General features: G+C 38.8%; 1 protein-coding gene across 9 annotated transcripts in view; it reads left to right on the forward strand.

Annotated features, from left to right (window-relative positions):
* Positions 1-23,426, forward strand: part of FHIT (fragile histidine triad diadenosine triphosphatase) — a 1,527,031-nt gene that overhangs the window by 279,703 nt on the left and 1,223,902 nt on the right. Inside the window, exon 3 of one of the 9 annotated variants that reach the window (XM_070777130.1) lies at positions 22,103-22,231. The exons of the other annotated variants lie outside the window; for them this stretch is intronic. The gene's annotated coding sequence lies outside the window, so the exon portion shown is untranslated. The remainder of the gene's footprint in view (positions 1-22,102; positions 22,232-23,426) is intronic. 9 annotated transcript variants of the gene reach the window in all.

Genomic DNA, 23,426 nt, shown 5'->3' on the forward strand with positions numbered 1-23,426 from the left:
GGGAGATGAATGAAATAGGTAAGGGAGATTAAGAGGTACAGAGTTCCAGTTACAAAATAAATGAACCATGACGATGAAACGTATAGCATGGGGAATATATCAATAGTCAGTGATATTGTAATAACTTTATGTGGTGACCGATGGTAACTTGACATATCGTGATGGTCATTTCGTAATGTATAGAACTATTGCATCACTATGTTGGCCACTTGGAACTAATAAAGTGTTGAAGGTCAATTAGATTTCAATTTTTTTTTTTTAAAGAAAGCTCACCGACGTGTGAAAACAAATAACTATGCACAAACATTACCAGCTGGTTGCCATGGCAGGTGGAGTTGGGGGAGACAAGTGAGGGTGAGATGCTATGGGAACATTTAAGTGGGTACCTGTCTCACCCAAGATCAGAGGTTCAGGCAGGCTTCCTAGAGAAGGTCACACTTAAGCTAAGCCTTCTGACAGTTCTGATGGTGAAGAAATTGAGATAAGAGCACCTGTGTCATCCTTGGTTAATTAAAGAAAGAATCTGTAATTTCTCTGTAATGAGCAATCTTTTTATGGCAGCATTTTTGGCTATCTATGGATAGTAATAAAGAAGGTGATGATGTTGTCTTTGTCTGGCTCGAGTTTGCTTTTCTCATTTCTTTGTGTACTTTACTGCTTTTTTTTTTTTTTTTTTTCCTGTGAACCAGATGAGAACCACATGAAAATTATCTCCACTCAGTTTAGTGTCTTCTTGAAAAACTGATTCTGAAAAGCAAGAAAGTTGCCTGGCTTCTTAACACTGATGTGTTTGAAAAAGCGTTACGTAATATTTTATAGTTATAAGACAATATATTTGGAGTATAAAAGCTAAACTCCCATGAACCCACCACCCACTTTAAGAACTATAAATTACTCATGTGTTCCTTCCCTATGCCTCATCTCCTGTATATCTATTCCAATAGTAACCATTGTCCAGAAGGAATGGATGTACTGGGGGCATTTTTTTGCACTCATCCTTCCTTTGCTTTTCTTATCTCATATAAAATAACTTTGTCACATGTGTATATATCTCTAAACAAGATATATTTTAGTTTTTGAGCATTACAAAAATGGCATTATACCATATGTCAGTACTTCCCAACTTCTTCACATCTTGGCATACACTGAACTCAAAAATATGGAACAGTGCCTTGGGATAAATGCTATCTATGTCCCGCTAAAAGACTCTGGTCACTCCAGCTACTATTCACCCCAGAACTAAGGGGATTGATATGTTAGGAGCTTTGTAACCTAGTCACTGAGGCACATCAATTGAAAAGCACTGGTGTTTGTAGTCTTCAACTTGTGCTTTTTCCACTTAATTCTTTGTTTCTTATATTTATCCTTGTAGATGCATGTGACTGTAAGTCATTCCTTTTCCTGCTGTATAATATTCTTCTATGAACGTTTCCATCATATTCTGGTTAGATATTCCCTTTGCTTTTTATTTACCCTAGGGATCACACCAGCCTACTACAACTTAGAGAAAACTGCTGAATTTGACTTTACGTTTTCCTAGGATTCAAAGAGTTTCTTTTAAAGTTTGATTTTAAAATCTGTTTAGTATTATATTGGGTTTTGGAGTCTATGAAAACAGGAGATAGAATCAATTTGATCATAATGTAAGAGACAACCTTCTCTATTTAATACATTATTAAAACACAATAGCAGTATGTGCCAGTAATTCCCTCTTCAGATGAGTAAAAATTTAGTTTAGATAAGCAAACTAAGGAGTACTAAATTATGATTGTTTCATAATGGCATCCCTGTTTTTGATATTTAATATGTATTAGGATCTGAAATGAACTGTGTGATTATTTATTTAGGCAATGGCAAATATATTTCACTTCATGTCCCAAGTTCATCTTTTTGGTATTTTCTTGGAGTTAATCACTCAGTCATGCCCAACTCATTACAACCCCATTGGACTATAGTCTGCCAGGCTCCTCTGACCTTGGAATTCTCCAGTCAAGAATACTGGAGTGGGTTGCCATTTGCTTAATGGTAAAAAATCTTCCTGCAATTCGGGAAACCTGGGTACAATCCCTGGGTTGGGAAGATCCCCTGGAGAATGGAATGGCAAGCCACTCCAGTATTTTTGCCTGGAGAATTGCATGGATAGAGGGCCTGGCAGGCTACAGTTTACAGAACTGCAAAGGGTTCAGACATGACTGAGTAACTAAGACTTTCACTTTTCCTGGAGTAGTATTGGAAAAGAGTTTAACCTGTATCAGTGCTCTTGGTTAAGAATTCAATGATCAGTTATTGATACCTGCCCTGAGTATGCAAAGTGGGATTAAGGACATACTTGCAACACATTTTCCTTCCATAATCTAGTGTGTCTGTCTGCCTCTGTTTCTATGATTACCTTGAAACTGTCTTGATCATCTGATTAGTATTTAATTTGTTACTTACTCCTTTCAGAAAGCAAAATTCATAATTAAAAAGTCAAAGAACCTCATATAGTTTTCTCTTTTCTGTGGTCGTTTATTATGAGCTCTAATTACCTTCACCACAGGATGCTTTACTCACAAGTATCCAGAATACTCCACTCCTTTGGTAAAGCATATTTTACTATCATTATTGAGCCCTAAAGGGAAAATAGAAAACATGCCCTTTAATGTCCTCAGTTTTAGGGTTTTGAACTCAACTTTACAGAGGTAGATCTTGTCCACTGTATTTTAAATCAGTTAGAGTAACAAAGCTTCCTTAGACTTTCCAGAGCTTATTAAATGTTATCTTTTAGAGACCATCTTTTCTTGTCCTTCATTTATGAATATTTGGTCAGGAAATGGTCATAAAAAGCTCCAAATCCCAATCGAATAATGTGTTCTCCAAAGTAGCTGCCAAGTGTAAATACCACTGATATACATTCATGCCTATGATAGTATATAAATAACCAGGAAAGCATAGCAAAGGTCAATCAATTATGTATAGGTCAGAATGCTTTCCATCTGGATTAAGTCATTTTAGCAAATGACATCATGTGTCCTTTGTAGTCTATTGTGAAATATGGCTTGAGTCATTATAGATTGGCTTCTGATCTGGGTTACCAGGATGGCAGTGGTAAGGTTCAATAAATATACGTTTTGGACTCTGTAGGAGCAGATATGCATAATTAAGGTGTAGTGATGAAGGCTTCTTATTCTGTAGTGAAACTTGGGTCCCCTATACTAATTTCTAGTTTCTTATCCTTCTTGGTTGATTTTTTTTTTTTTTTTAAGCATATGAAGAACAAAAGAGTTGGAAACCAGCCAGATGCTCTTTATATGACTGCAGCGGATATCTTTTCATGAAATTGCCAGCAGGGAATCAATAGCAATAAATCTGGCACCCTTCTAATCTCTTCTAACTTCAGCATTGCTGTCCTGAAATGGGGCTATTAGGACCATTTAAATTTGGTTTATAATTTCTACTTTATCTGATGGGGAGTGGTCACACCAGATTACTAGACTCCAAAGCGACTGGCAAAGTGATATCGTGTGAGGTGGGAACGGATGTTGGCATTTTCCAGTTGGCACAATAGTAGCTGAATTTTAGATTATAGACAAAGTGATAAAAGGAGCTGCCAAGTCCAGTCATTTTTGATTAGTCAGGGCTTGAGGAGGTAAATGTTACTTGACAAGAATTTAATGTGTGATTTTCCCTTTCCTTCAGGATATTTTGGAAATGTTAAAAAGTTGTTGACTTTTTTTTTGTAAGTAGGATGATTTAGAATAAAGAAGGAGTCAAAATTGCTGTAATGTTTTATAGGCATTTATAATTGGAGACTAAGTTTGGTTCTGAGTCCTTGGGACAAAGAAGATTTGGGCATCCTTCTTCTGTGTGTGCCTAGTCACTCAGTTGTGTCCAACTCTTTGTGATCTCATAGACTGTAGCCTTCCAGGCTCCTCTGTCCATGGGAATTCTCCAGGGTAGAATACTAGAGTGGGTTGCCCTCTTCAGGGGATATTCCCAACCCAGGGACCAAACCCAGGTCTCCTGCATTGCAGGCTGACCCTTTACCATCTGAGTTCTGAGTCCTTGGGACAAAGAAGATTTAAGCATCCTTAGCAAAGATGAACAGGGTGACAATTTATGCAGAGTACATCATGAGAAACGCTGGACTGGAAGAAACACAAGCTGGAATCAAGATTGCCGGGAGAAATATCAGTAACCTCAGATATGCAGATGACACCACCCTTATGGCAGAAAGTGAAGAGGAACTCAAAACCTCTTGATGAAAGTGAAAGTGGAGAGTGAAAAAGTTGGCTTAAAGCTCAACATTCAGAAAACGAAGATCATGGCATCCAGTCCCATCACTTCACGGGAAATAGATGGGGAAACAGTGGAAACAGTGTCAGACTTTATTTTTCTGGGCTCCAAGATCAGATGGTGACTGCAGCCATGAAATTAAAAGACGCTTACTCCTTGGAAGGAAAGTTTTGACCAACCTAGATAGCATATTCAAAAGCAGAGACATTACTTTGCCAACAAAGGTTCGTCTAGTCAAGGCTATGGTTTTTCCTTTGGTCATGTATGGATGTGAGAGTTGGACTGTGAAGAAGGCTGAGCACTGAAGAATTGATGCTTTTGAACTGTGGTGTTGGAGAAGACTCTTGAGAGTCCCTTGGACTGCAAGGAGATCAGCCCTGGGATTTCTTTGGAAGGAATGATGCCAAAGCTGAAACTCCAGAACTTTGGCCACCTCATGAGAAGAGTTGACTCATTGGAAAAGACTCTGATGCTGGGAGGGATTAGGGGCAAGAGGAGAAGGGGACGCCAGAGGATGAGATGGCTGGATGGCATCACTGACTCGATGGACGTGAGTCTCAGTGAACTCCGGGAGTTGGTGATGGATAGGGAGGCCTGGTGTGCTGCGATTCATGGGGTCGCAAAGAGTTGGACACAACTGAGTGACTGATCTGATCTGATCTAGCAAAGATGAAAGGAAATGTTCTTGCTTAAAAGGAGCTTATAGTTTATAGATGGACACACAGATTGCTACAGTATAAAATGATACCTGCTCTAGTAAGAGATACATGTAAATCTAGGCAGTATTGATATTTATGTCACTTATTTATATTATATTGTCCCTTATAAATAAATAAGGCTAAGATGGCTGAGATACATGCCCATATTTATTCCTACAATCAACATGTATTGAGAGTGATTTTTCAGGTTTCAAGATGACTAGTCTGTATTTTGCAGTTGAGAGGCAATGTGGCTGCCTTGCTCTTGGAATGGTACTTATTCTGCACATGACTCAAAGCCTTTACTTCATTTCAGGAAAACTTCATAGATTCCTAGGGATTATTCTTTGATTATATCTACATGGACAAGGAAACAATGGTTAAAAGATGAATAAAGAGATCAAGTTGTAACTCTTTTTTTTTGGTGCTATCTAATAGCTGATCACAAGGTTTTGTCTTCTTTCCCCCACTGTTGGTTGGCTGAGATGACAGTCTGTGGTCATGGATAGATCAGCTGATTCAGCCTAGTACAGACAATAGAAAAAGGAGCCCCCAACTGCCCCCTTTTAGTCAGAAAAAGTGCCAGCAAGCAAAATTCTGTTTATGTGTCATTTTATTTTATTTTTTTAAACATTTTTTTAAATGTGGAGCATTTTTTTAAAGTCTTTGTTGAATTTGTTACAATATTGCTTCTGTTTTATGTTTTGGTTTTTTGGACTCGAGGTACATGGGATCTTTGCTCCCCGAACCAAAGATTGAACCTTCCTCCCATGCATTGGAAGGCTAAAGTCTTATACACTGGACCATCAGGAAAATCCCTATATCTCATTTTATAGAACCACCCCTACCTTTAAGGGGGTGCTGAAGTGGGGGAGTTGTGAACAGAGAATGAGTTAGCCAATCAATTGCCAGACTTTTATTCAAATAAAACCATTGTCAATAAATGTGACAATACTGTTTCTTACTGTTTTTTCAGTGTGTTTTTTCCTTTAATAATACCATGAATATTTTTCATGTTATTAAATATTTTGCTACATCATTTTCAATATCTACATAATATTCCACTTTATGGCTATTACCATAGTTAAGCTGAACAGTCTTCTTTTGTTTGTACTGTAGAATTTTCATGTTTTTTGTTTATAAAGTAAATAACGCAGTGATAAACACCCTTGCAGCTCTTTTTCAGAATTCTTTTGACCATTTTTCTTTCATTTTGATTCTCTTTTTTTCAAATCCTCAAGTAACACTCATATTGATCCCTCCTTTTATTTCAAATTCTGCAACTATCAATGATATAAATAGATAACCTGATATTATCTAAGTATAGATAATAGACTCCTTAAGCAGAGTCTGGGGAGAAGGATTCTTCAGTAAATCAGTAACCTAGATTATATCTACAAGATGCAAAATATCCTACTGATTCTGTGAAATCAGAGAAGCAGTTGGTGAATTTAGAGACAGGATAGGAAGGAGTGAAATGATCTATTTTCCAATGAGATCAATTTAATCAGTTCAGTTAAAATGGCATAATGACTTTCGCAACTCTGGTTAAGGGGATCTGGCAGTTTGTAGATATTAATATGTTAATTTTTAGAATCCCTTTCTCTTGAAAATATATTTCCGTCTGATATTGTGTTCCTTTTTGTTCAAAGATTGTCAAATGGAAACGTGAAGGAAGTTCACCCCACAGCTCATGTGTCAGAGTGTATAGTAGTGTTGGGGTTAAAAGCCTGGCATCCACACCAGCTAGAATCAGAAGCTACAGAGAAGTTTGGCTTCCAAGGGAGCAGTAGGGGAAGTGCTGACACTAGCCATGCTCCTGCCATTATTGCTGTGGTCTTTGGGAGAGGATTAATGGTGCCTTCCCTTGCTTGAGAACTAGCAGTGGATCAGCAAAGCTGAGCATAGGGCAGAGAGTTCTGGTACTTGCTGAGTACATTACCTCTTATAACAGGGTTTTAAATGTCAATGCTTTTTATAATGTATATGAGGAATTCTAATTGAGAAGCTAGCCCATATGCTTAGACTACCTCCAACTATATGTTTGTTTTTTTGATATTGCAAAATAAGGTTAATTTTTATGATGAATATTTTATGGCCAGCTTTCTGTTATGTGCCAGACAAATTGAGAGCGATGGAAACTGATGGGTGGTGAAGATAAAAGAGCAGTGCTGACCTTTTGGTAAATCATTCATCACACGGCTTCATCTGTAAGGGATTTTCTAGTTGTAGCTCATATTTGCTAATCACTACATTTGCCTCTCAGTTTTACAGGGATTGATTGTCTTGTTGTGGATTGCCTTTCCTTGTCTTTCTTTTTTCTTTTTTGCATTTTGGTTATTGTTATTATAACTATTTTATTACCTAGTAGTTCCTCCCCATGGTGGAGTTTCCCTGGTAAAGAATCCGCCTGCAATGTGGAAGACTTGGATTCGATCTCAGGTTTGGGAAGATCCTTTGGAGAAGGGAACCCCCTCCAGTATTCTGGCTTGGAGAATTCCATGCACAGGGGATCTTGGCAGGTTACAGTCCATGGGGTTGTAGAGTCAGACATGACTCCTAATTAGGGCTTCCCTGGTGGCTCAGATAGTTAAGAATCTGCCTGCAATGTGGGAGACCTGGGTTTAATCCCTGGGTTGGGAAGATCCCCTGGAGAAGGGAATGACAATCTACTCCAATATTCTTGCCTGGAGAATTTTATGGACAGAGGAGCCTGGTGGGCTACAGTTCTAAGGTCACAAAGAGTCCGATGCAACTTTCACTTTTACTTCAATTCTTCCACCAGAGGGGGTTTGTGGACAGAGAGAGGCAATGGGAATTAATAATTCAATTTCTTTTTGCTGTTCTTCATTGTGACTTGCAAGGTTTCTTCTCAGTAGCTGAGATGGTCTTTAAGCATTCCATTCACTTACTGTCTTTGAATCTTATGGTCCCAATGAAATTAAGTTACAAGATCTCTTGCAGTGGCCAGAAAATAGAATAGTTACCTGGGGTGTTCTAGCACCAGGATACTTTTTCACTTCCATATTGATCAAAGTCCCATCAGGGGAAACCAAAGGGGAAAGCCAGAATAATTTCTTAGTTTAATGGATCAGATACTGGAAACTATGGATTTCATGATAATGGGAGCTTAAATCTATATCCTGGACTCGAAGTAGATCCAAGGGGGTGAGCATCTGATAGAATATATCTCACCAACATTATGGACATCTATTGGCTCTTCATTTTTTTGATGCTTTTCCCTGATTCTGGCCAATACCTGGAGTTTAGAAGCATAGTTAATAAAGAAGCCTATACGATGTGGAGGCCAGAATGGACATGTACTGGCATCTGGTGAGGACACTTAAGGGAAAGACTCTGCCTTAGGACCAAGAGAAATTAACCATGGTACAGTAAGGAATCTGACCAGTTACAGTGCTGTGCTGATTAGCCCCACAGAGATTGTTTCTTAATTATGTGTTTTATGGTCTATTAAGCTAGGGACAGTGTCCACTCTCTGGGGATAGAGAATATTTTTTTATTTTGATTGCAATTAAGTGAAAATTGAGGACAGAAACAGACAGAAACTATTCAGAAGTGTTTTACTGATCCTTTATTCCCAATCACAGGCAGTGTCAAGCGCTTTTCAAATATTACCTGTACTCTGCCCTTCCCCTGCCTAAATCTGGGATTCTTCCACAGGGTGAGTGGTCCTGGGTGCCACATTGGCATTGCTCATTTGGTTCATAAGGACATATTGACAGAATTATTACTGTTAAGTTTGTGATGAAGCTTGTAAGGGTATGGCCATGAGGCCATTCTAGAAATATGTGTGTGTGTGTGTGTGTGTGTGTGGTAGGATGCACATAAAGGTACATGACCTTCTAAAATTATTTTGTGAACGCACAAATCATAGGCTTATGGCTGCAGCCCATCAGAATACTTTTACCTCATTTTAAATAACAAAGAACATGTTCATATATGTTCGTATATTCTTTTATAGAAACACACACACAAAAGAAACATGGTTTCTAAACAACAGCATCTTTTAATGGGAAATTTTCAGAAGTAACTTTTTCCCCCTGCTATGTTTGAGATAGAAAGTCAGTCTTCAGGGAAGGTACACTTAGGTACAAGAAAAATAGGCAATGACCACAGGCTTTTGGGCTTCCCTCCTGGCTCAGTTGATAAAGAATCCACCTGCAATGCAGGAGACCTGAATTTGATCCCTGGATGGGGACGATCCCCTGGAGAAGGAAATGGCAACCCACTCCAGTGTTCTTGCCTGGGAAATCCCATGGACAGAGAAGCCTGGCAGGCTACAGTTTATGGGGTTCTCAACAGTTGGACATGACTTAGTGGCTAAACCACCGCCACCACAGTCTATTAATACCAGGGGCTTCTCATGAGAAAGAATAATTCTTACATTGTGGTGAGATTTTAAACTTTGAGGGAGATTTTCTCAAGTGTCTTCCATAGCAATATGATACAGAAGTTGGTCTGAGAGGAGGCAGAAATGAATTAAAATGAATTTTTGGAATCCTACTTATTGAAAATGCTGAAGTTGTTAAGCATTACTTCTCTCACTTTCCTTCTCCAGATCCACCAGCTTACCTAGACTCACACCTACCTTTGTCTCTTTTCCTCAAGACTCAGATATTAAGAAGAATTTCCTGTGTCTTCAAATTTGTTTCTAAATGCTCACTTCATGTTTTATTCTTCACCATGGAATAAAGTAACCACTAGCCACTTGTAGCTCTTTATGTTCAAATTAGATTAGACAAAGCAGAGAATTCAGCTGCTCAGTCACACTGACCTCATACCAAGCGCTTCAGCCTATCCTCCTTCCTGCTCCTCTGCACTGATGGAAGATTCTGCTCTCTAGCTCCCTGTCTTTGTGCCCATCACTCTCCTGCCATCATTCTAGGTAAGAATATCCACACAGAATACCCATATCTGGGCTGTCAGTTCCTTGGAATTCTCACTTGAGAGTGTCTCTTTCTCTACCGGGTGATCATACGCTAGGCCAGTGGCTCTCAATTTAGGAAGTACTACTCTTAATCATCTGTAAAGATGAGAAGTCCTACTGGCCTTTAGAGGGCAGGAGCTAAGGATCTAAATGTCATTCAGTGCATGAGACAGTTTAGGCAATGAAGAATTATTTCACCTCAAATGCCGTAATGTTCTTGTGTGCTAAACTTCTAAAAAAACAATGTATATACCTTAATTAAGAACTGTTATTTAGTTGGTAGGTCATGACCGAGTCTTTTTGATCCCATGGACTCTAGCCTGCCAGGCTCCTCTGTCCATGGGATTTCCCAGGCAAAAATACTGGAGTGGGTTGCCGTTTCCTTCTCCAGGGAATCTTCTTGACCTAAGGATTGAACCACGTCTCCTGTGTCTCCTGCATTGGCAGGTGGATTCTTTACCACTTGAGACAGCAGGGAAGCCCTAATTAAGAATACTCTATCTCTAAAAAATGCTAACCATCATTTGCACCTTCCCTGAGTTGTAATATTTTTGTTGATGGAGGATGTTGCCTCTATATTGATGGGTGCTGATGGATCAGGGCGGTTGTTCCTGGAGGTTGTGGTGGCTGTGATAATTTCTTAAAATAAGCCAACAACAAAGGTTGCCACATTGATTGCCTGTTTCTTTCACGAACAATTTCTCTGTGGTAGGCAGTGCTGTTTGAGAGCATTTTATTCTCCAGTAAAACTTATTTCCAAGTTGGAGTCAATCCTCTCAAATCCTGCCACTGCTTTATTAACTAGGTTTACATAATATTCTAAATCCTTTGTTGTCATTTTAACAGTCTTCACTCATCTTCACCAGGAGATCTTTTCCATTTAAGAAACCACTTTCTTTGCTCATACATAAGAAGCAACTCCTCATCTGTTAAAGTCATGTCATGAGGTTGCAACAATTCAGTCATATCTTCAGGCTCCACGTCTTGCTATTTTTACCACATCTCTAGTTACTTGCTCTACTGAAGTCTTGAACCCGTCAAAGTCATCCAAGAGGATTGGAATCAATTTCTTTCAAACTTCTGTTAATGTTGATATTATGACCTCCTCCCATGAATCACATATCTTCTTAGTGACATCTAGAATGGTGAATCCTTTCCAGAAGGTGTTCAATTTACTTTGCTTAGATCCGTCCGAAGAATCACTATCTATTGCAGCTACAGTTTTAACAAAAATATTTTTTCTTAAAAAATAAGAATTGAAATTCAAAACAACTCCTTGATCCATGGGCTTCAGAGTGGATGTTGTGCTAGATGACATGAAAACAACATTAATCTCAATCTACATCTCTGTCAGAGCTCTTGGCTGACCAGGTGTATTGTCAATGTCTGAAAGGAATCTTTTTTTTTAGCAATAGATCTCAACAGTAGGCTTCAAATATTTATTAAACCATGCTGTAAACAGATGTAGTATCATCCAGGCTTTGTTGTTCCATTTATAGAGCACAGGGAGAGTAGATTTAGCATAATTCTTAGGGCCCAAGGTTTTTGGAATGGTAACTAAGTATTGGCTTCAATTTAAAGTCAACAGCTGCATTGGCCCCTAACAAGAGAGTCAGCTTGTTTTTTGAAGCTTTGAAGTCAGGCACTGACTTTTCCTTTTTAACTATGAAAGTCCTTGGTGGCATCTTCTCTCAATATAAGGATATTTCATCTACAGTGAAAATCTGGTGTTTAAACAGCCCAATCAAAAAATGGGCAGAAGATCTAAACAGACATTTCTCCAAAGAAGACATGCAGATGGCCAATAAACACGTGAAAAGACACTCAGCATCACTCATTATTAGAGAAATGCAAATAAAAATTACAATGAATGGAAATCAAAAGTGTGATGAGCTATCACCTCACACTAGTCAGAATGGCCATCATCAAAAACAAATCTACAAACAATAAATGCCTCAAACTTTTCTTCTTTGCAGCTTCCTTACATTCACAGAATTGGGATTTAGGACCTTGATCTATATTAGCCTTAGGCTTAGGCTTAAGGGAATGTTGTGGCGGATTCCATCGTCTATCCAGACCACTAAAACTTCCTCCATATCAGCAGTAAGGCTACTTTGCTTTCTTAGCATTTATGTATTCACTGAACTAGCACATTTAATTTCCTTTGAGAACTTATCCTTTGCATCCACGACTTAGCTCAAGAGGCCAAGTGTTTGGTCTCTCTCAGCTTTTGACTTGCCTTCCTCACTGAGTTTAATCATTTCAAGCTTTTGCTTTAAAGTGAGATGTGCTACTTTTCCTTTTGATTGAACACTTAGAGGTCATTGTACAGTTATTTGTTGTTGTTCAGTCACCTAGTCATGTCCAACTTTTTATGACCCCATGAACTGAAGCAAACCAGGCCTCCCTGTCCCTCACCATCTCCCCAGGTTTGCCCAAGTTCATGTCCATTGCATCAGTGATACCATCCAGCCGTCTCATCCTCTGATGTCCTCTTCTCCTTCTGTCCTCAGTCTTTCCCAGCATCAGGGACTTTTCCAGTGAATCGGCTATTCGCATCAGGTAACCAAAATACTGGAGCTTCAGCTTCAGCGTCAGTCCTTCCTATAACTATTCAGGATTGATTTCCTTTAAGATTGACTGGTTTGATCTGCTCACTGTCCAAGACACTCTCAGGCATCTTCTCTAGCACCACAGTTTGAAGGCCTCAATTCTTTGTGGGTGCTCTATCTTCTTTATGGTCCAGTTCTCGCAACCATACATGATCACTGGGAAGACCATAGCCTTGACTATATGGATCTTTGTCGACAAAGTAATGTCTCAGCTTCTCAATGCACTGTTTAGTTTTGTCATTGCTTTCCGGCCAAGAAGCAATAATCTTCTGATTTCATGACTGTAGTCACCATCTGAGTGATTTTAGAGCCCAAGAAGAGAAAATCTGTCACTACTTCCACCTTTTCCCCTTCTATTTGCCATGAAGTAGTGGGGCTGGATGCCATGATCTTAGTTTTTTTAATGTTTAGTTTTGAGCCTCCTTTTTTCCCTCTTCTCATTCACCCTCATCAAGAGGTTCTTTCATTCCTCTTCACTTTTTGCTATTAGAGTGGTATCACCCACATGTCTGAGGTTGTTGATGTTTTCCCACCTATCTTGATTCCAGCTTGTAACTCATCCAGCCTGGCATTGCTCATGATGTGCTCAGCATATAGGTTAAATAAATAGGGTGACAACAGACAGCTTTTTTGTACTCTTTTCTGAATCCTGAACTAATCAGTTATTCCATACAGTGTTCTAACTGTTGTTTCTTGACTCACATACACATGTCTCAGGAGACAGATAAGATGGTCTGGTATTCCTGTTTCTTTAAGAGCTTTCTACAGTTTGTTGTGATCCACACAGTCAAAGGCTTCGGTGTAGTCGATGAAACAGAGGTAGATTTTTTTTGGAATTCCCTTGCTTTCTCTATGATCCAGTGAATGTTGACAATTTGATATCTGGTTCCTCTAACCCCATCTTGGACTTCTAGAAGTTCTTTCATGATGTAATGCTGAAGCCTAGCATACAAGATTTTAAGCATGAGCTTACTAGCATGGGAGATGAGTGCAATTGTCTGATGGTTTGAACATTCTTTAGTACTACCTTTCTTGGGAGTTGGAATGAGGATTGACCTTTTCCAGTCCTGTGGCCACCACTGGATCTTCCAGATTTGCTGACGTATTGAGTGTAACACTTTGACAGCCATCATCTTTTAGAATTTTGAATAGCTCTACAGGAATTCCGTCACATCCACTAGCTTTATTAACAACAGTGTTTCCTAAAGCCTACTTGACTTCACACTCCAGAATGTCTGGTTCTGGGTAACTGACCACACCATCATAGTTGTCAGGTTCATTAAGATCTTTTTTTGTACAGTTCTTTCATGTATTCTTACCATCTCTTCTTGATCTCTTCCATGTCTACTAGGTCTCCACTGTTTCTATCCTTTATTGTGCACATCTTTGGGCAAAATGTTCCCTTGATAGTTCCAGTTTTCCTAAAGAGATCTCTAGTCTTTCCCTTTCTGTTGTTTTCCTCTATTTTTATGCATTGTTCTTTGAAGAAGGCCTTCTTGCCTCTCCTTGCTATTCTTTGGAACTCTGAGTTTAGTTGAATATAGCTTTCCCTTTCTCCCTTGCATTTTGTTTCTCTTCTTTCTTCAGCTATTTGTATAGCCTCCTCAAATGACCACTTTACTTTCTTGCTTTTCTTTTCCTTTGGGATGGGTTTGTTCACTGCCTTGTGTACAATATTACGGACCTCTGTTTCATAGTTCTTCAGGCACACCATTTATTAATTGGCCTAATTTCAACATTGTTATGTCTTGGAGAATAGGGAGAGCCAAGAAGGGGGAACAGAGATGGGGGAATGGATGGTCAGTGGAGCAGTTGGAACACGCACAACATTTTATTGTGTGTGTGTGTGTGGCTGTACCATACATCATGTGGATCTTAGTTCCCCAAGCAGGGATCGAACCCACACCCCTGCAATAGTGCATTGGAAGCATGGAGTCCTAACCACTGGACTACCAGGGAAGTCCCCCCTACACAACATTTGTTGATTAAGTGCAGTATCTTACATAGGTGCAGTTTGTGATACCACCCAAACAATTATTAATACAAGAGTGACATCAAAGATCACTGATCACAGTGATAGTAATGAAAAAACCTGAAATGTTATATAAGAATCACCAAAATGTGACATAGAGTCATGAAGTGAGCAAACGCTGATGGAAAAATGGCACCAATAGATTTGCTTGATGCAGGACTGCCACAAACCTTCAACTTATAAAAAGCACAATATCTGCAAAGCACACTAAAGGCAAGTGCAATAAAAAGAGCTATGCCTGTATTCATCACCCCTCTCCTGCCCTTACTCCTCTCCTTACCCAGCTCAGATGCTATAGTCAGTCTCTCTGTGTCCTGTTCACCGACATGACTCTGACCCTCTCTCAGCTCTCTGCCCACTTTGGACCCGAGTGCAGATGAACGTAGAAGAACACAAAACTAAAAAAAAAAAGAACACAAAACTATGCTGAGCAGCATTGCTTTGAATTTATGTCCCCAGATTTCAAGTGTATCCTCTGTTGTATTTACCAATTCTTCATCATTTGCCTGAAACTTCTACTCTGTATAACAATGGGTAATACTTTCACCTCTACCTCGGACTCCAACTCCCACCCCTATTCTCCCCCTCAGCTGTTTCCTTCACTTCATATTCCATTGAGTAAATAGAAGAAGTTAGAGGAGATGACCTCGTCTCCTCCAGCAAATCTACACTGACTCTGTGTCTGCACCCACTGTCTCAGTCTGCCTTCTGGTACTGCACATGAACTGCGTGGATATAACCCCCACACATCTGTTGGAGAGTAAATTCAATCTCTTTGCTCTCGCCTCAAGATCCTTCCAGATTCGGCTCATCCTTGTCTTTCTCACCATGTCTACTGAACTCCCTTTTTTCTGTTCCCAAGGTCTGGTCACACTGGTTTTCTTGCTGTGCTTCATGTATGTCAAGCTTGTTCCTACCTCAGCATCTTTGTGTTTCCTGTTATTTCTGTCTGGAAGTCTTTCCTCCTAGATATTTCTATGTCTTGCTTGCTCATTGCACTCAGATTTCTGCTCCAGTGTCATCTCCTCAGATGATCCTTCCTGGACCACTCTGTCCACAATAGTTGTCTTCCTCTCCCCATCATTCTGAAACTCCATACCCTTCTTAAGTTTTTCTTCACAGAATTTATCCCTATCTCACATAATATAAATGATTGTTAATTTGTTTATTGTCCTGATATAGCTTTATGTAGGAAGGGATTTTTGCCTATCTTTCTTGCTTCTGTATCTTCAGTGCCTAGAACAATTATTTAGCACTCAATATTTATTGATTGAGCATTTAACACACTTTTGATAAATGAATATTGAGTATAGTGAGTACTGTGGCAAAGGCTCTTTTTATTTGCCATGCCTTTACTATTCTGAGGCATATGATGCATCAGTTTTCCCACCACTTCTCTCTATTTGAAAGATAGGGAAACCTTTTGTATAGTGTCCCATCATAACATTGGGCTTCCATTTGATGTAAGTACATCATCTACATATTAATTCTGCCTTTGTTCCTTTCTCATTAGCCCATAACAATTAAAATAGACCATTACTCTGCGACACTATGAGTTTTTATGATATCATATTAAAGTCTCCATTAATTAAATAACTTAATAAATTAAAACCTTATTCAATGACAGTATCTTTCAGTTATAAATCATTTCCACTGAAGAGCACAGTGGCAAATGTGGGACAATTTTGGCATTAAGACATGTCAGTCTAGTAGCCAAACCTGCTTACTGACACAATGAAAGTTAAAAACTGTCACTTTAGGTGATCGTTTGGTGCCAATGACACTGAGAACAGAATAGTTGATGGGGTAAAAAAAGACAAACTCGGGCGCTGCTATTGGGAAGCCCAGCTCAATTATCAGATTGTCATTTAGATTCTTTAGAATATTAATTGGATAAAACCACAAATTAAAAAAAAAAAAGTTTGGAGCTTTTAGACTGTGTCTTTGGATTTCAGTTCAAGAGAGACCAACCTGCAGGGTTGCATTCAAACTTCTTAATTTATAATACAAGGTTCTCATTTAACCAGACCACCTTACCTGTCTCCTAATAAACCTGTATGCGGGTCAAGAAGCAACAGTTAGAACTGGACATGGAAAAACTGGTTCAAAATTGAGAAGAGAGTACAACAAGGCTGTATATTGTCACTGCTGCTGCTAAGTCGCTTCAGTTGTGTCCGACTCTGTGCGACCCCATAGACAGCAGCCCACCAGGCTTCCCCGTCCCTGGGATTCTCCAGGCAAGAACACTGGAGTGGGTTGCCATTTCCTTCTCCAGTGCATGAAAGTGAAACGTGAAAGTGGAGTCGCTCAGTCGTATCCGACTCTAGCGACCCCATAGACTGCAGCCCACCAGGCTCCTCCGTCCATGGGATTTTCTAGGCAAAAGTACTGGAGTGCGGTGCCATTGCCTTCTCCGGTATATTGTCACAGTGCTTGTTTAACTTACATGCAATGTACAACATGGGAAATGCAATCAGAAGCTAGAATCAAGATTGTCGGGAGAAATATCAACAACCTGAGATATGCATATGATACCACTCTAAAGGCAGAAAGTGAAGAGGAATTAAAGAGACTCTTGAGGGTGAAAGAGGAGAGTGAAAAAGCTGGCTTGAAATTCAACATAAAAAAGTGAAAAATTAAGATCATGGCAGCCAGTCTCATCACTTCATGGCAAATAGAAGGGAAAAAAGTGGAATCAGTGACAGATTTTATTTTCCTGGGCTCCATAATCACAGTGGATGGTGACTGCAGCCATGATATTAAAAAACATTTGCTTGCTCCTTGGAAGAAAAGCTATGACAAGCCTAGACAGAGTATTAAAAAGCAAAGACATCACCTTGTTGACAAAGGTTTATGTATTCAAAGCTATGATTTTTCCAGTATTCATGTACAGATGTGAGAGTTGGACCATAAAGAAGGCTGAATGCTGAAGAATGGCTGCTTTCAAATTATGGTGCTAAGAAGACTCTTGAGGGTCCCTTGGACTGCAAGGAGATCAAGCCAGTCAATCCTAAAGGAAATCAACCCGAATATTCACTGGAAGGCCTGATGCTAAAGCTGGAGCTCCAATACTTTGGCCACCTGATGTGAAGGGCTAGCTTGTTGGAAAAGACCCTGATGCTGGGAACGATTGAAGGCAAAATGAGAAGGGGGTGGCAGAGGATGAGATGATTAGATAGCATCACCGACTCAGTTTGCTCATCGTGAATCTGAGCAAACTCCAGGAGATAGTGAAGGACAAGGAAGCCTGGTGTGCTGCAGTCCATGGGGTCACAAAGAGCTAGACACAACTAAGTGACTGAACAACAACAAACCTCATTTAACTGAAGTGGAAGATAGTAAGATAATGGCAGGGAGACCAAGGATACTAATGCAATTCTCTAAGCAAGAGATGATGAGAAGAGGGGTTGGGAAGAAGAGATGTAGGAAAGGAGACAAGATGAAAGCTGCATCATATGAAAGTGAAAAAATTAATGAGGGAGGGTGAAATACAGCAACATCAGAGGTGGATGACACATGGATTCTTTTGTATTCATGTTACAGGTAAATGCAATGGATTTGACCTGTAATTGTAGTGGTTGACCACTTTAATCTGGAAAATTTGGGGTATTACTTGTGTAAGAATTAATCAGTTATAGTTTTAAGAGAACATATCAATAGGTTGCTAACATGTCTAAGTTGACTTAATGAGGAGAGCTAAATTATGAGCCTAAGCTAGATATAGTCATGCCATCTCTGGTGTGTAAACTGGGTACATTTGGGTAATCTCTGGCTTTTAGGAAATTGTAAATCAATCTCATGGTTGAAATAAGGCCAAATACAGCAGGAATCACAACAAACATAAAAATGATTCATTCTTTGTGGCAGTAGACAAAGATTTTTAAGTTGAATGGGGAAGAAGAAACAGTCACACAACTGTTCATAAGGGATACCCCTATTAAGAATAATGGTATGCAAAGACTGAAAGAAAATATATATGTGGAAGTCGACATACTATACCATGCATATGGGACTTCCGCAGTGGCTCAGTGGTAAAGAATCTGCCTTCGAGTGCAAGAGATGCAGGTTTGATCCCTGGGTGGGGAAGATCCCCTGGAGAAAGAAATGGCAATGCACTCCAGTATTATTGCCTGGGAAAACCCATAGACAGAGGAGCCTGGTGGGCTTCAGTCCATGGGGTCACAGAAAGAGTTGGGCATGACTGAGTGACTAAACAACAAACTATGCAAATACCTTTCAAAAAGAAGGTTGATGACACTGTAGTAATATCAGACAAAATGTATTTTAAAAATGTTATTACAGATAAAGGAAGTTATTGTTTAATGATAAAAGAGCAATTCACAAAGAATATATATTTATCCTGAACCTTCATTACCTAGTAGCATCATTTCAAAAATATATAAAGTAAAAATTAACAATATTACCATGAAGTATTGAGAACATAAATCATAATTGGGAGTTTTAAACATTTTCTCTCAGACATTGAAAAATCAAACTAGAAAATATTAGAAACAATAAAGAAGATTTAAATAATGTAACTGATTAGCTTGATCAAGTAGACATCTATGGAACTCTGAGCTTCAGTACCAGAGAATGTACACACATCAAAAGCCTTACCAATGACTGATAAAAATTACATTTCTTCTTATCTCAGAGGAAAAAATTAGGAGGCCCAAAACAAATAGACATTAAAAGCTATACATTTGCAAACTCAAGATCATACTTCTAAATCTTGAATCTAATAAAAGTGATGCTAGAAATGAGTAGATACTTTATTTTAAACCTTGTAAGATACGATTAAAGAGGTCCATAAAGGAAATTTTATAAATTCAAATGCATATATTTGTAATGAAGGAGGACTGATTATTGAGTTAAGCATTCAACCAAAAAGTTGTAAAGAGGATAGTTGAGTAAACCAAAATAAAGCAAAGAGAGAAGATAATACAAAATATTACAAAAAGAAATAGAATACAAAGGAACAGCAGAGAGGATAGGCAAAACAAAGGATGATTCCTTGAAAGACTAACTAAACACATCTAGCAAACTTAATCAATTGCAGAAGCAAAGACAGAGAGAAGGAAAGAGAGAATGAGAGAGTCAGAACACAGATAGCAGTAGAAGTGAATAAAGGGGCCTAATATATGTACAGTAGATAATAAAATGTCAAAAGATTATACCGAATAACTTTGTGGTAATATATTTGAAACATGCATTTTAATAAACAGGGGTGCCATGTGTTTATGATACAGACATTCCAAGTTCATGTCACAACAGGAGACTGAGAAACATGATTTCTAGCTGAGTTGAGTCTGAATGAATGAATGGAAGAGAAAATCATTCTCTCATCTGAAGCATACGTATGGACATCCACTGTGAATTGGGAATTATGCAGGTGTTACCTTACATTTTCATGAAGGAGATGGACATTAAAAAAATCATCGCAAAAATAGATATTTACAATTGAGGCAAGTACAGTATAGGAAAGGTCAGAGCATTTAACAGGGAACCTAATCTATCTTGGGCAAAGGGCAGGTTAGCAAAGGTTTCCTGAAGAAGTGACATTCATGCTGGGACTGAAATGATGGGTAGGAGTTATCCAAGCTAGAAGGTAATACAGGGTCCTAAAACATAATCATATTAATAGAGTGGATGGTAGAAAGGTGTGAAAATTGGCTTCAGCAATTGCCTTTGGAATGTGGGAAGGATTTATACAAGCCAAATACATAAAATTCGCACGTCTCAGTAAAGCGCAAACATATTTTCCCTTGTTAAGAGCTCTATGTTGATGCTTAAGGATATAATCTGTGAAGTGTAAAAATATGGACAGACAGGAACTAAACCAGCTTCATTCAGAGTAGTGGTCACATGTAGAGAAGGGAGAGTGGAGGAGGCTTCTGCATTCATCCCTTGTTAATGGTGATGCCCTTCCTGAAAGGAAGGACGAAGGAAGCCACAGTCAAGAGTGTGCTAATTTTTTAATTTAAGTGTTGGTCTTATCTGAAATGGAAACCTTAATTATAAAACACAAGGCAAAAAATTACGGAAGAGGAACTTAGAGAATCTGTTCCGAAGGGAGTAATGGTTTAGACAGCACTAGTGTGCTTCAAAATGTGAAGAGGCAGGTCAGACATTGAGAGTAAGAATTTAGGACTGCTTTGTCCGACACAGTAGCCCCTAGGTACGTGTGGATATGGAGTAATTCAAATGTGGCCAGTTTTAATTGAGACAGACTATAAGTGTACAACACATAGAAGAGTAGAAAGTCACTCAGTCATGTCCTACTCTTTGCGACCCCATGGCCTATCCAGTCCATGGAATTCTTTAGGGCAGAATACTGGAGTGGGTAGCCTTTCCCTTCTCCAGGAGATCTTCCCAACTCAGGGATCGAGCCCAGGTCTCCCACATTGCAGGCGGACTCTCTACCAGCTGAGCCACAAAGGAAGCCCAAGAATATTGGAGTGGGTAGCCTATCCCTTCTCCAGGAAATCATCCCAACCCAGGAATTGGACGAGAGTCTCCTGCATTACAGCACTGGATTTTAAACAGTATTAAAGAAGAATGTAAAATATTTTGGTAATATTTTTATTGAAATATTTACAATATTAGTTTCAAGTGTACAATATAGTGATTCAAATTTTTATAGGTTTTGCTTCATTTAAAGTTATTATAAAATATTGGCTATCATCCCTGTGCTGTGCCATATATCATGATATCTTTTTTATTCTATATTCATACAAAGTGAAGCTTCCCAGGTGGCGCTAGTGGTAAAGAACCCGCCTGCTAATGCAGGAGACACAAGAGACCAAACTTCAATCCCTGGGTCAGGAGATCCCCTGGAGAAGGAAATGGCAACCCACTGCAGTATTCTTGCCTGGAGAACCCCATGGACAGAGGAGCCTGGTGGGCTACAGTCCATGGTCTTGCAAGGAGTTGGACACAACTGAAGCACCTCAGCATGCATGCACGCATACCTAGTAGTTCTGCCCCTCCCTCCTCGGTAACCATGGGTTTGTTCTCTATATCTGTGAGTCTCTTTCTGTTTTGTTTTATTCACTTGGTTGTTTTATTTTTTAGATTCCATTTAGAAGTTGTAACGTGTATTATTTGTCACCAGTAATATTTTTATATTGCTTACATTATATGAAATGATAAGATTGTGGATGTATTAGGTTATATTAAAGTATTATTAAAATTAATCTCATCTGTTTATTTTTATATTTTTAATGAGGTTACTAGAAAGTTTAAATGTCAGCCACACCTGTGATTAACATTTTATTTCTGTTGGACAGTGCAAGTTTAGAAACTGGTATAGCAACTTGACATTGACAGAATATCCAAGTGCATGTGTCATCAACTCACAACATGTTAGAAAGGAATAATACTGTCAACTCATATTTTACTAATGATAATTAGTTAAGCACTGCTTGAAACCATTCATATTTTCCAAAGTGTTTATGCATTATGCTTATGATAGAAAGGTGCTATGTGCTAAGTCACTTCATTTGTGTCTGACTGTTTGCAACCCTTTGGATTGTAGCCTGCCAAGCTCCTCTGTCCGTTGGATTCTCCAGGCGAGAATACTGGAGTGGGTAGCCATTTCCTTCTCCAGCATATCTTCCTGACCCAGGGATCGAACCCATGTTTCTTAGGTCTCCTGCATTGAAAGGTGGGTTCTTTACCACTAGTGCTACTATATTAAGTTATATATTTAGATTGTCAGTTTCTCAGAACTCTGTGAAATAGTCCAAGGAATCAACTGTTAAATTGATATGACCTTCTGAGGACTTCCCTGGTGGCTCAGACGGTAAAGCGTCTGCCTACAATGTGGGAGACCTGGGTTCAATCCCTGGGTTGGGAAGATCTTCTGGAGAAGGAAATGGCAACCCACTCCAGTGTTCTTGCCTGGAAAATCCCATGGATGGAGGAGCCTGGTAGGCTACAGTCCATGGGGTCGCAAAGAGTTGGATACGACTAACCGAATTCACTCACTCACTCTGAGTGTGAACTAAATGGTTGATAAAGATGTTATCATATAACCCTCAGATTTGCTTGTATTTGTTTTCAGTTACATAACTTGTGTATTGGAGTTGGAGAGAATATAATAAAAGCTGTCGTAAAGAATATATTTTTGAAAAGTCCAATTGTAAGACCAGTTTTATATCAAGTAGCATCTTTTTGGTGTGTAAATTAAAAAAAAACAGGGAGTAGGGAAGCTCATATCTCAAATTAGTTACATTGCAGCACTGATAATATACTTATGTAATTGTCTTCCTTTAGATTTTATTCTATAAAATTGACTTATTTTTCATCAGAATGGGCTAGTTAACATTGGACTTAGAGTTTGGCACATGTGAGCTTGTGATTTACAGGGCAATTTTTCTCATCAAAACCTGGGCAGAACCATTTATTTTAAAACCAATATTTATTTTACAATGGGAAGATGGAGCAGATTAAAGGAGCATAAAACCATGATAAATCACCCAATCTTTATCCCATAGAAAATCTTTTAAATGGCTCTTAAAGTAATGGCAGTAAAACCGTCTCATAGAGTTTGTATTTGGATGGTTTTCTAGCATATGGTATAGCCATGCAGATTAAAGTCTAATTAACGAGGAATTTGTAGAAATTCAGACGTGCTCTGTGTGATTTTTTTTCAGTGAAAAGTTAAATGTGTTTTTTTTGTAAGCCAAGTATCTGAGGCTTGCTCATGAGTTAAGGGAATCCAGCTTCAAATTTTTAGCTGTTTCAAATCAAAGGTCCAAGAAATGAAATGTCTTTTAATCTTCTTATTTAATAGTTAATTTTTATGGTAAATGTTTAAATTTAGATTAGATTATTATGCAATAGAAGAATTTTTATAA

This window comes from Bos indicus, chromosome 22, assembly GCF_029378745.1.
Source record: "Bos indicus isolate NIAB-ARS_2022 breed Sahiwal x Tharparkar chromosome 22, NIAB-ARS_B.indTharparkar_mat_pri_1.0, whole genome shotgun sequence".
In the NCBI taxonomy this organism is placed as follows: Eukaryota; Metazoa; Chordata; class Mammalia; order Artiodactyla; family Bovidae; genus Bos; species Bos indicus.